Source organism: Schistocerca nitens, chromosome 2 (assembly GCF_023898315.1).
Source record: "Schistocerca nitens isolate TAMUIC-IGC-003100 chromosome 2, iqSchNite1.1, whole genome shotgun sequence".
In the NCBI taxonomy this organism is placed as follows: domain Eukaryota; kingdom Metazoa; phylum Arthropoda; class Insecta; order Orthoptera; family Acrididae; genus Schistocerca; species Schistocerca nitens.
The window spans coordinates 468,354,731-468,366,926 of NC_064615.1; the positions used below are offsets into that span (position 1 = coordinate 468,354,731).

At 40.1% G+C, this 12,196-nt stretch overlaps 1 protein-coding gene across 29 annotated transcripts in view; it reads right to left on the reverse strand.

Moving 5' to 3' along the window:
* The window catches only part of LOC126236381 (uncharacterized), a 345,701-nt gene that overhangs the window by 61,873 nt on the left and 271,632 nt on the right, over window positions 1–12,196 (reverse strand). The gene's annotated exons all lie outside the window — the stretch shown is intronic.

Here is a 12,196-nt window from a genome sequence, read left to right on the forward strand (position 1 = left end):
CTAATTACACTAGTAATAAGAGTAAAATTATTATTATGTTTAATAACATATGACATATGAGATATGAAAGAACAACATGATAATATAAAATAATCATAATATAAAATAATTATAATACAAAATCAATATAGAAGGGATCAAAATAATTTGCCAAACTCAAAATCAAATGTGGAAGAGTAGTTTTCCCTGATGATCCATATATAGCTTAGTACATTAAGCACTAGCTCATGAGGCAGGGAAGTAAGGAAAATCTATATATGAGGCAGGGAAGTAAGGAAAATCTATATCAGACCCATACTGAATTAGAGCACCAAACAACCACCAATGTGGTTTCCATTCGTCTCCCCAAAACCGCTATGATCAGCATCAGAAACACAACACACAAACATGTAAAGCACAAAAACATAATTTTCCTGCTGAGAGTGGTGTTGTTGTTATGGTCTTCAGCCCAGAGACTGGTTTGATGCAGCTCTCCATGCAACTCTATCCTGTGCAAGGTTCTTCATCTCCCAGTACATACTGCAACCTGCATCCTTCTGAATCTCTGCTGAGAGTATGTATAATATACTGCTGAGAGTATATTGTGATATAAGCAACATTCCTTCCCTTAAAATGAGATCATTGGAAAGCTCTTGGTTCAGAGCAATGATGAGCAAATACTCAGCACCTGTGGACCATATGGAATGCGACAACACCACAGACAGGTGGTGGTGGTGGTGGTGGTGGTGGTGGTGGTGGTGGTGGTGGTGAGTGGGCTTCTTCCCAAATCAAATTGACAATTGCTATGCAGAATCAACATGCAACCATTAAGTACATTTTGCACTTAACTATCTATCCACGGGCTATTTTACAATACTTTTGTACAAAATAATGGGGCATTTTTATACAATAATCAGAATAGTTATAAGGATAGAATGAAAGAAATGTAACAAGTGAACCAAAAACTTACTTTAATGTTGACTTTCAACACTGACTGACTTGACGTCAGTGCCTGTTTCACCACACATGCCATCTGGATTCTTCCCCCAGACACCCGTTTCTTGGAACTCCACAGGCGGGAACTAGCACTACAACATGTTCTTGGTTCTCGCCACCTGGCCTTAATTTATGTTAATTTCTTCAGTGTCAACAATTCTTCACTGTAACTACTCTTTGCTTCACTCTGTTCTAGTTTTCTACACCTTTCATTGTCTTTCCCGTCTATTTTTCACCGTCCCCTCCCACCTTTGTTACATACAAAGCACTTAGCTTTCCATTCTTATTAACCCATGCATGATGTTTAAGCAACAATCTCTGTCTGCATATTATCCTGTCTTCCACTTTTAAGCTTTCAGGTTTTCAAATCTCCCCTGATGCAGTCCCCAACAATCAGTCTTTCCTTCTCATCCCATACAATAAGCCTCCCCTGACCCGCAGTTCTGTGTCACTTTCCTGAAATGTACCGCTTTTCTTAGACCTCTCCACACTTTTCCCTTCACCCCTCTTCCTTCCCCTTCAACCTTTCTGCCTGAAGAACAAGTCACTGGCTCCAAAAGCTTGCCAATTACAACCGCCTTATTTGTGTGTCCTGCCGCTGCTTCCTGCTATCCCATTAAATAATTTGGTCAGAAAACTGCACTGATATGACTACTGTCACACAAGAGTATAGCTATTAACCTGTCATATCAGTGCAGTAGGAATGTGATAGCCAAGTCACTACTGTGATTTAGCATTCTAAAGGTATAGCAGTGGTTGCTTATTTTGCTCAGCATTTTGTTTCTACTCCAGTGTTTTATCTAGCCACAGAACTAAAGAAGATTGTGCCACTCACATATTCAATAGCTTGATTTTTACTTTACAAAATAGCATCATAGCACCACAAAATGCTGCTGTAACATGTATTTATTTCCTGACAACTAGTTTCGCCCAAGTGATCATCTTCAAGTCGCTGATTACCATTACATCGTGTTAAAAAAGTTCTTTGGGATCAAATATAAAATTATCATCATTGTCACTTATAATGTATCTATTTACTTACAGATTTTTCAAATTGACAGACCACTGCAGTGGTCAGCATACCGTTGACCAAAGTTGCATCATAACAAAACAGATTCTTCATGAATAAATATGCATAACAGCAGCTTTTGGCAATTCCATAAAGCAGTTTTCTAAAAGTACATTGAAGCTGAATGGCTCTGTTTACAGGAAATATTAATTTTTGATTGTTGTTAGTTCCATAGTGTGTTGTATAGTTCTTTCACAGGCAGAATATCACACAAGCTATTGTATCCATATTAAGGAGGAGGCTGTCATCAAAAAGCAACTACAATATACTTTCACGTTCTCAGATTGGTTGTACTCTTCTGCTGTGTAGAAATAATACAGGTATTGTTAATGGTAGAATTTCTGGGAGACCATTAATAAGAGGAATAAAGAGGAGTTTGGTCTAGGTTTAGACCTGTGGGACTACTGATCTGATTATTATTATATCTGAATGAGTTGTTTTTCCATTATGTATTGTTATTTGTATCAACTTTCCCCTGTTTAATACACATGAGTGAAATCATTGCAGATTTCTCTTATATCACAAGCATCCAGTACCCACAAGAGCTAAGAGTGGTTGACCAGATCAGAATTTATTAATCTTTTTGACAAATGATACTCCCCTTTTAATGTCAGCTTCTACTGTGGAATCCCTAATTTGGACTGTAGTACGTTTTGAACCTAACATTTTGTAAACGTATTATTTGCAACAAAAAAGACAATTGTTGTTATTGTTAGTGTGGTCTTCAGTCCTGAGACTGGTATGATGCAGCTCTCCATGCTACTCTATCCTGTGCAAGCTTCTTCATCTCCCAGTACCTACTACAACCTACATCATTCTGAATCTGCTTAGTGTATTGATCTCTTGGTCTCCCTCTACGATATTTACCCTCCACGCTGCCCTCCAATGCTACATTTGTGATCCCTTGATGCCTTAAAACATGTCCTACCAACCGATCCCTTCTTCTAGTCAAGTTGTGCCACAAACTTCTCTTCTCCCCAATCCTATTCAATACCTTCTCATTAGTTATGTGATCTACCCACCTTATCTTCAGCATTCTTCTGTAGCACCACATTTCGAAAGCTTCTATTCTCTTCTTGTCCAAACTATTTATCGTCCATGTTTCACTTCCATACATGGCTACACTCCATACAAATACGTTCAGAAACGACTTCCTGACACTTAAATCTATACTCGATGTTAACAAAATTCTCTTCTTCAGAAACACTTTCCTTGCCATTGCCAGTCTACATTTTATATCCTCTCTACTTCGACCATCATCAGTTATTTTGCTCCACAAATAGCAAAACTCCTTTACTACTTTAAGTGTCTCATTTCCTAATCTAATTCCCTCAGCATCACCCAACTTAATCTGACTAAATTCCATTATCCTCATTTTGCTTTTGTTGATGTTAATCTTACATCCTCCTTTCAAGACACTGTCCATTCCATTCAACTGCTCTTCCAAGTCCTTTGCTGTCTCTGATAGAATTACAATATCATCGGCAAACCTCAAAGTTTTTATTTCTTATCCATGGATTTTAATACCTACTCCAAATTTTTCTTTTGTTTCCTTTACTGCTTGCTCAATATACAGATTGAATAACATCGGGGAGAGGCTACAACCATGTCTCACTCCCTTCCCAACCACTGCTTCCCTTTCACGCCCCTCGACTCTTATAACTGCCATCTGGTTACCGTACAAATTGTAAATAGCCTTTTGCTCCCTGTATTTTACCCCTGCCACCTTTAGAATTTGAAAGAGAGTATTCCAGTCAACATTGACAAAAGCTTTCTCTAAGTCTACAAATGCTAGAAACATAGGTTTTCCTTTCCTTAATTTTTCTTCTAAGATAAGTCGTAAGGTCAGTATTGCCTCACGTGTTGCAACATTTCTACGGAATCCAAACCGATCTTCCCTGAGGTCGGCTTCTACCAGTTTTTCCATTCATCTGTAAAGAATTCGTGTTAGTATTTTGCAGCTGTGACTTATTAAACTGATAGTTCGGTAATTTTCACGTCTGTCAGCACCTGATTTCTTTGGGATTGGAATTATTATATTCTTCTTGAAGTATGAGGGTATTTAGCCTGTCTCATACATCTGCTCACCAGATGGTAGAGTTTTGTCAGGACTGGCTCTCCCAAGGCCGTCAGTAGTTCTAACGGAATGTTGTCTACTCCCAGGGCCTTGTATCGACTCAGGTCTTTCAGTGCTCTGTCAAACACTTCACGCAGTATCGTATCTCCCATTTCATCTTCATCTACAACCTCCTCCATTTCCATAATATTGTCCTCAAGTACATCGCCCTTGTATAGACCCTCTACATACTCCTTCCACCTTTCTGCTTTCCCTTCTTTGCTTAGAACTGGGTTTCCATCTGAGTTCTTGATATTCATACAAGTGGTTCTCTTTTCTCCAGAAGTATCTTTAATTTCCCTGTAGGCAGTATCTATCTTACCCCTAGTGAGATAAACCTCTACATCCTTACATTTGTCCTCTACCCATCCCTACTTAGCCATTTTGCACTTCCTGTCAATCTCATTTTTGAGAGGTTTGTATTCCTTTTTGCCTGCTTCATTTACTGCATTTTTATATTTTCTCCTTTCATCAATTAAAGTCAATATTTCTTCTGTTACCCAAGGATTTCTACTAGTCCTCGTCTTTTTACCTACTTGATCCTCTGCTGCCTTCACTACTTCATCCCTCAGAGCTACCCATTCTTCTTCTACTGTATTTCTTTCCCCCATTCCTGTCAATTATTCCCTTATGCTCTCCCTGGAACTCTGCACAACCTTTGGTTTAGTCAGTTTATCCAGGTCCCATCTCCTTAAATTCCCACCTTTTTGCAGTTTCTTCAGTTTTAATCTACAGTTCATAACCAATAGATTGTGCTCAGAGTCCACATCTGCCCCTGGAAATGTCTTACAATTTAAAACCTGGTTCCTAAATCTCTGTCTTACCATTATATAATCTATATGATACCTTCTAGTATCTCCAGGATTCTTCCAGGCATACAACCTTCTTTTATGATTCTTGAACCAAGTGTTAGCTATGATTAAGTTGTGCTCTGTGCAAAATTCTACCAGGCGGCTCCCTCTTTCATTTCTTCCCCCCAATCCATATTCACCGACTATGTTTCCTTCTATTCATTTTCCTACTATCGAATTCCAGTCACCCATGACTATTAAATTTTCGTCTCCCTTCACTACCTGAATAATTTCTTGTATCTCATCATACATTTCATCTATTTCTTCATCATCTGCAGACCTAGTTGGCATATAAACTTGTACTACTGTAGTAGGCGTGGGCTTCGTGTATCTTGGCCACAATAATGTGTTCACTATGCTGTTTGTAGTAGCTTACCCGCACTCCTATTTTTTTTTTTTTATTCATTGTTAAACCTACTTCTGCATTACCCCTATTTGATTTTGTATTCATAACCCTGTATTCACCTGACCAAAAGTCTTGTTCCTCCTGTCACCGAACTTCACTAATTCCCACTATATCTAACTTCAACCTATCCATTTCCCTTTTTAAATTTTCTAACCTACCTGCCCGATTAAGGGATCTCACATTCCATGCTCCGATCCGTAGAACGCCAGTTTTCTTTCTCCTAATAACAACATTCTCCTGAGTAATCCCTGCCCAGAAATTCGAATGGGGGACTATTTTACCTCCAGAATATTTTACCCAAAAGGACGCCTTTATCATTTAACCATACAGTAAAGGTGCATGACCTCGGGAAAAATTATGGCTGTAGTTTCCCCCTGCTTTCAGCCGTTCGCAGTACCAGCACAGCAATGCCGTTTTGGTTAGAGTTACAAGGCCAGATCAGTCAATCATCCATACTGCTGCCCCTCTTCAGGAACCACATGATTGTCTGGCCTCTCAACAGATACCCCTTCGTTGTGGTTGCACCTTTGGTACGGCCATCTGTATCGCTGAGGCATGCAAGCCTCCCCACCAATTGCAAAGTCCATGGTTCATGAGGGGAAAAGACAACTAACTTATCTTAAATAATAAGACAATTAACTTATCTTAAATAATATTTTCCCCCAAAATCAATTTCAAAATTAGCTCAAATTTTAAATAAGATAACCAAACAGAATTTTTAAATTTAAACTGTAATGAATGAGAGTTACTGATACTTATTTCTGCAGGTTGTATGTATGAAAACTGAATTCTCATGCCAAGTTCAGCATTAAATCTGTCTGATATTAATTTTTTGTCAACATATGAGGGTTATCCAAGATTTAAAGACCATTTTTTCATTTGCAGTGGTACGAATGAAATGTTTCACTAGTCAGCAACACTAGCTTGTAGTGCAGGCTTCCCCCTCCACAATGGGCAGTTGCATGGCTTGGTAGTCTATTAGGTCTGGCTGAGCCTGCTGTTAGAGGGGGATGCTTCACTTTCATCTTCTGGCCATTTATGATTATGTGATTAGCTAGCTTTATGATAGGATGGGTTTGCTGAGTTCTTGAGCAGTAGAACCAGGAAGAAAGGGGAAGAAAGTGTTCAATTGATGACACATTGTTGGAGAAAACTGAGGCAAAACTTCACGAAAACCACCATCCAGCAGTCCAGGACCTCACAATTTTGATTCCAGAAGTCAACAAATCAAGAATCCAAACCATTTTAACAAAAAAAAATTGGGGTACAGAAATGTTTGCACTTGTTGAGTGCCAAAAATGTTGACAGAGATTCGCAAGAAAAATGATGTGGAGAATGCTCAGAAATTTTTGAACCTTTTGGAAGGAAAGGAGATGAGTTTCTGAATCTAAATCATTAGAGGTAGCGAAATATGCCCAGAAAACACTCATCAATTGACGAGGATGGCCAGGAAGAAGTGTCAAGCTGGTTGTGAACTGCAGTAGGAGATTATTTATTTATTGACAAAGGGATCAAGGATTAAAATTTTCCACATTTTTAAAACAAAAAGGTTTTTAATTTGTGTACAAGCCTTGTACAAATTGAGAAGCCTGTTACCAACGAAAGTGGCAGACTAAAGAAGTGTGTGTGTGTGTGTGTGTGTGTGTGTGTGTGTGTGTGTGTGTGTGTGTGTGTGCGCGCGTGTGTGTGTGTGCGTGTGTGTGTGTGCGCGTGTGTGTGTGCGCGTGTGTGTGTGTGCGTGTGCGTGTGTGCGCGCGCGCTGCAGGTCACTGATCTTGGAGGAGGGAGGGGGGAGGGAGGCCTCACTCCATTAGTCTTTGCCCCTCTCCTCCCACTTCCTCTGTCCCCTCTGCCCTTCCCCCAAAGCCTCTGAATGCTGCCTTTGGCGGTCTTGTCCCCCAGCCTTTGACCCCCCCCCCCCCCCCCAACTCCTCTCTGCTCTACTCTCTCTCGCCCATACCTTACTATCTCTCTTCGTTCCCTGCCCCACTCCAGGCTGCTGCTTTCTTTCAACACAATGGCTGCAATCTGGTCCGAGTGGCCAGAGATATTGGTCATGTATGCGTCAGCTTTGCCTGCCTGATGCCTGAGCGAATATTGTGTGTGTGTGTGTGTGTGTGTGTGTGTGTGTGTGTGTGTGTGTTTTCCTTTTTTCTGAAGAAGGTTTTGACCAAAAGCTCAGCAAGTAACAGTCTTTTCATTATGCCTGTCTGCAACTCAATGTGTAATCTTCATGGTAGCAATCTATCCTACCCCATAACTGTTGACATTCCAAACTGGACTTCCCATTATTCTATTGGGTTGGTCCCCAAGTTTGTAGAGTTTTTCCAAAGTTTAACAAATACAACACTTACACATAAGAGAGACTTGAGTCATCAATAATATATTCCCTTTCAATATTTACAACAATCTGCCAACATTTGAGTAACTTATCTATTCTGTGAATGTTGAAATCATGTAGTTTTGAAGTGAAGAACTTTTCAAGTCATGTTCAGAGCACATTTTCATCTGCAAAGAAGTTCCTTGAATGTTGTGTGATAGTGTGTGGAAAAGGCGAATATCTGAGGGTGCAGGATCCGGTGAATAAGAAGGGTTCAAAATGACTTTCCAACCCAATTCCTGTAATGTGTGTTTTCTCAGTCCAGCAGAATGCTGGCATACATTAGTGCAGAGCAGTATCACTTCCTGCAGCCTTCCCTGGTTGTTGTTCTTGGATTGCGTCTGCACGGCATCTCAGTATCTGACAATAAATGCCAGGAGTGATGGTTACACCTCAGGCACAAACGTTTCTGGCTTTTTCCGCTGCTGTCACCCCTCTAATGAACTCAAAACAGAAGAATATGTTGGAAATGTTACAATTTCTCTACTTTGTACTCCATTTCCTAGCATCTACAGCTCTACTCAATATCTCCAAATGAAAATATGACAATATGTACACTCAAATAGCAACAGCGAACTACAAATAAAAAATGACAACTGATAAATAAACAAAAAAAATGCTATTAACTTATTGCACCACTTTTTCACAAGGAAAAATAAAATAAACAAAAAGAAATGTTGTAATTAATTTTTCTATTCACTTCCTTTTTTGCTTACTACCTAAGCCATTCGTCTGTGATATCACTATTTCTGAACAATATAATCATCATTGGTATCACATCTCCATTTGTAAACCTACTACCATTTCTTCTTCCCTGACAATCGTCCCATTGTATGTCCTCATCTGAGCCTTCCATAGCATTGGCTATGCAGCACTTTTTGATTCTGGTCCTAACGTAATCCAGTCATGCACTTTAAAATACAAAATTTTGAAAAAATTATTGTTTTTTCATAAATCCTTCTATCAGATTCTAAAATTGTGATAATTTTCCCATTAAATGTAATCCGAAACTAAGTCTAATTGACACAGTCATCCACTTAGCAGAAACTAAGATTCTAAGGTACTAAGGATATTGACCAATGATTTGGAAATTTATTCTACATCCCGATTTTTAACAAACACAAAAGTATTGTCTGCAAAACAGAACTGATGAGAAGCTTGTATTTAACAGTAAATCATTCACATTGATCAGCAATAGGATTGGGCCTTAGAATAGAGCCTTGTGGGATCCATTGAGATATTATTTTCTAGTCATAGTACTAATTTTCCCCATTGAAAGGAACACACATTTTTTGCTTTCTGTTCCATATGTAGGTTTAAGGCATTATAGAGCACTGCCTCTAATGCCATACTTGTGAAGTTAGTAAATAGGCAAGGTATGGGATACAGAATCTAAAGCATTTCTGGGGTCATATAGAAGATTCCTTCAACCTTATCGTTCTTGCCTAATGATGTGCTCATTTTCTCAACAAAACTGTTTACTGCATCTATTGTGTTTTCCCCTGATTGAAACCAAACTGATTGTCTAGGACAACAGAATACCATGCAATGAACTTTTAGATTTGGTTAACACTAGCTTTCTCAGATATTTTAAATATGACAGGGAGAAATGAGATTCGATGCTTTGGTAACAGGTAATGTAAAATGTCTTCTTCTGATCATGTGTTTCTAAACTGCTTGACTGACTTACATTAATAATGATTACTGTAATCACATTTTTGTGTCCAAATAAAGATTAAATACATGAACACCATGGAAAACCTTTCTGGAACAATATGTGTAAAGCCAGATCCAAAAAGGCAGCCATTCGGTAAAACTACTGCATACAAGTCCAACTATGAACTTTCATTCATTCTTTGTATTCCACAGATCCCATCAAGATGGAGAACCTTCAATGATGTAGGATGAGCAAAGGTGTACCTTAACAAAAGACAAGCAAATCACAGAAACTTAAATCTTTATACTATATTAACAATAACGTAACCTTGTACTGCTTAAAGTTTTTTGTGATTATGCCAGCTAACTTTAACTGAGAATATTAGAAATAAAGCTACTACTTAGAAAAACTGCTATTTCCTCAGTAATATTTAATAGTAGGATAATAGGGTACTGTTTATCTCTTTCCGGTAGCTAAGTCTTCAATGTACGAGGGCAGTTCAATAAGTAATGCAACACATTTTTTTCTGAAACAGGGGTTGTTTTATTCAGCATTGAAATACACCAGGTTATTCCCCAATCTTTTAGCTACACAACACTATTTTTCAACGTAATCTCCATTCAATGCTACGGCCTTACGCCACCTTGAAATAAGGGCCTGTATGCCTGCACGGTACCATTCCACTGGTCGATGTCGGAGCCAACGTCGTACTGCATCAATAACTTCATCATCCGCATAGTGCCTCCCACGGATTGCGTCCTTCATTGGGCCAAACATATGGAAATCAGACGGTGCGAGATCGGGGCTGTAGGGTGCATGAGGAAGAACAGTCCACTGAAGTTTTGTGAGCTCCTCTCGGGTGCGAAGACTTGTGTGAGGTCTTGCGTTGTCATGAAGAAGGAGAAGTTCGTTCAGATTTTTGTGCCTACGAACACACTGAAGTCGTTTCTTCAATTTCTGAAGAGTAGCACAATACACTTCAGAGTTGATCGTTTGACCATGGGGAAGGACATCGAACAGAATAACCCCTTCAGCGTCCCAGAAGACTGTAACCATGACTTTACCGGCTGAGGGTATGCCTTTAAACTTTTTCTTGGTAGGGGAGTGGGTGTGGCGCCACTCCACTGATTGCCGTTTTGTTTCAGGTTCGAAGTGATGAACCCATGTTTCATCGCCTGTAACAATCTTTGACAAGAAATTGTCACCCTCAGCCACATGACGAGCAAGCAATTCCGCACAGATGGTTCTCCTTTGCTCTTTATGGTGTTCGGTTAGACAACGAGGGACCCGGCGGGAACAAACCTTTGAATATCCCAACTGGTGAACAATTGTGACAGCACTACCAACAGAGATGTCAAGTTGAGCACTGAGTTGTTTGATGGTGATCTGTCGATCATCTCGAACGAGTGTGTTCGCACGCTCCGCCATTGCAGGAGTCACAGCTGTTCACGGCCGGCCCGCACGCGGGAGATCAGACAGTCTTGCTTGACCTTGCGGCGATGATGACACACGCTTTGCCCAACGACTCACCATGCTTTTGTCCACTGCCAGATCACCGTAGACATTCTGCAAGCGCCTATGAATATCTGAGATGCCCTGGTTTTCCGCCAAAAGAAACTCTATCGCTGCCCGTTGTTTGCAACTCGCATCCATTACAGACGCCATTTTAACAACTCCGTACAGCGCTGCCACCTGTCGGAAGTCAATGAAACTAAATGAGACGAAGCGGGAATGTTTGAAAATGTTCCACAAGAAATTTCCGGTTTTTTCAACCAAAATTGGCCGAGAAAAAAAAATGTGTTGCATTACTTATTGAACTGCCCTCGTATTACACTGTTATTTTTCAGACAAAGTAACAATAATGCAAGTTCCTAGTTGGAACAATACCTAAAATAAAGGAATGGTAGCACTCACCCTTATCAGATTGTGTGAGGCATATAGACACATGTAACAGAACACAGTATTAACTAGCTTTTGAGCTCGAGCTATTCTTCTGACAGAAGATAGACACACTGACACATACAAGCCCAAAGACAACAAAACACACACTACTACAGCCACAGAAACTCCAATTATTAAGAGAGTAGTTGCCTGAGCTGATGGATGTGGGAAGGGGGAAGGGAAGAATGCACGAGGTAAGAAGGATGTAGGATGGCACGAAGCAGAGCGGGAAAGATGTGGGGGAGTGCTGGTAGGATGGGGAAGGAGTAGTGTGAACAATGACAGAAGAGGAAAGGGAAAAGGAAGGTGAGACAGTGGGAAACGGAGTAGCAGAGGTTTAAGCCAGGGGGACTGTGGAAACACTGTATATGCCGGGCAGAGAATTTCGATTTCCTTATTTCAGAAAAACTTGTGCTGAAAGAGAATATCGATTTGGTAAGCACAATGAAGCAGTTTTTAAAGTTGTATATTGTGGTGTGCAGCATGTTCAGCGACTGGATGGTCAAGTTCGTGGTTCGCCACAGTTTGCCAGTGGTTATTCAAGCAAGGAGACAGTTTGTTAGTTATCGTGCTAACAAAGAATGCTGCACAGTAATTACAGCATAGCTAATACATAACATGGCTGTGACTATATTGTGGTAGGAGGTGGTGGATGGGTAGGTGGTTGTATATGGCAGGTCTTGCACCTGGGCTGTCCACAGGAAAATAATCCATGGGGCGCAAGACTGGAATAGGGTTGGACAAAAGTATTCTGCACGTTGGGTGGGTAGCGGAACACTACTATGTGTGATGTGGGGTAGG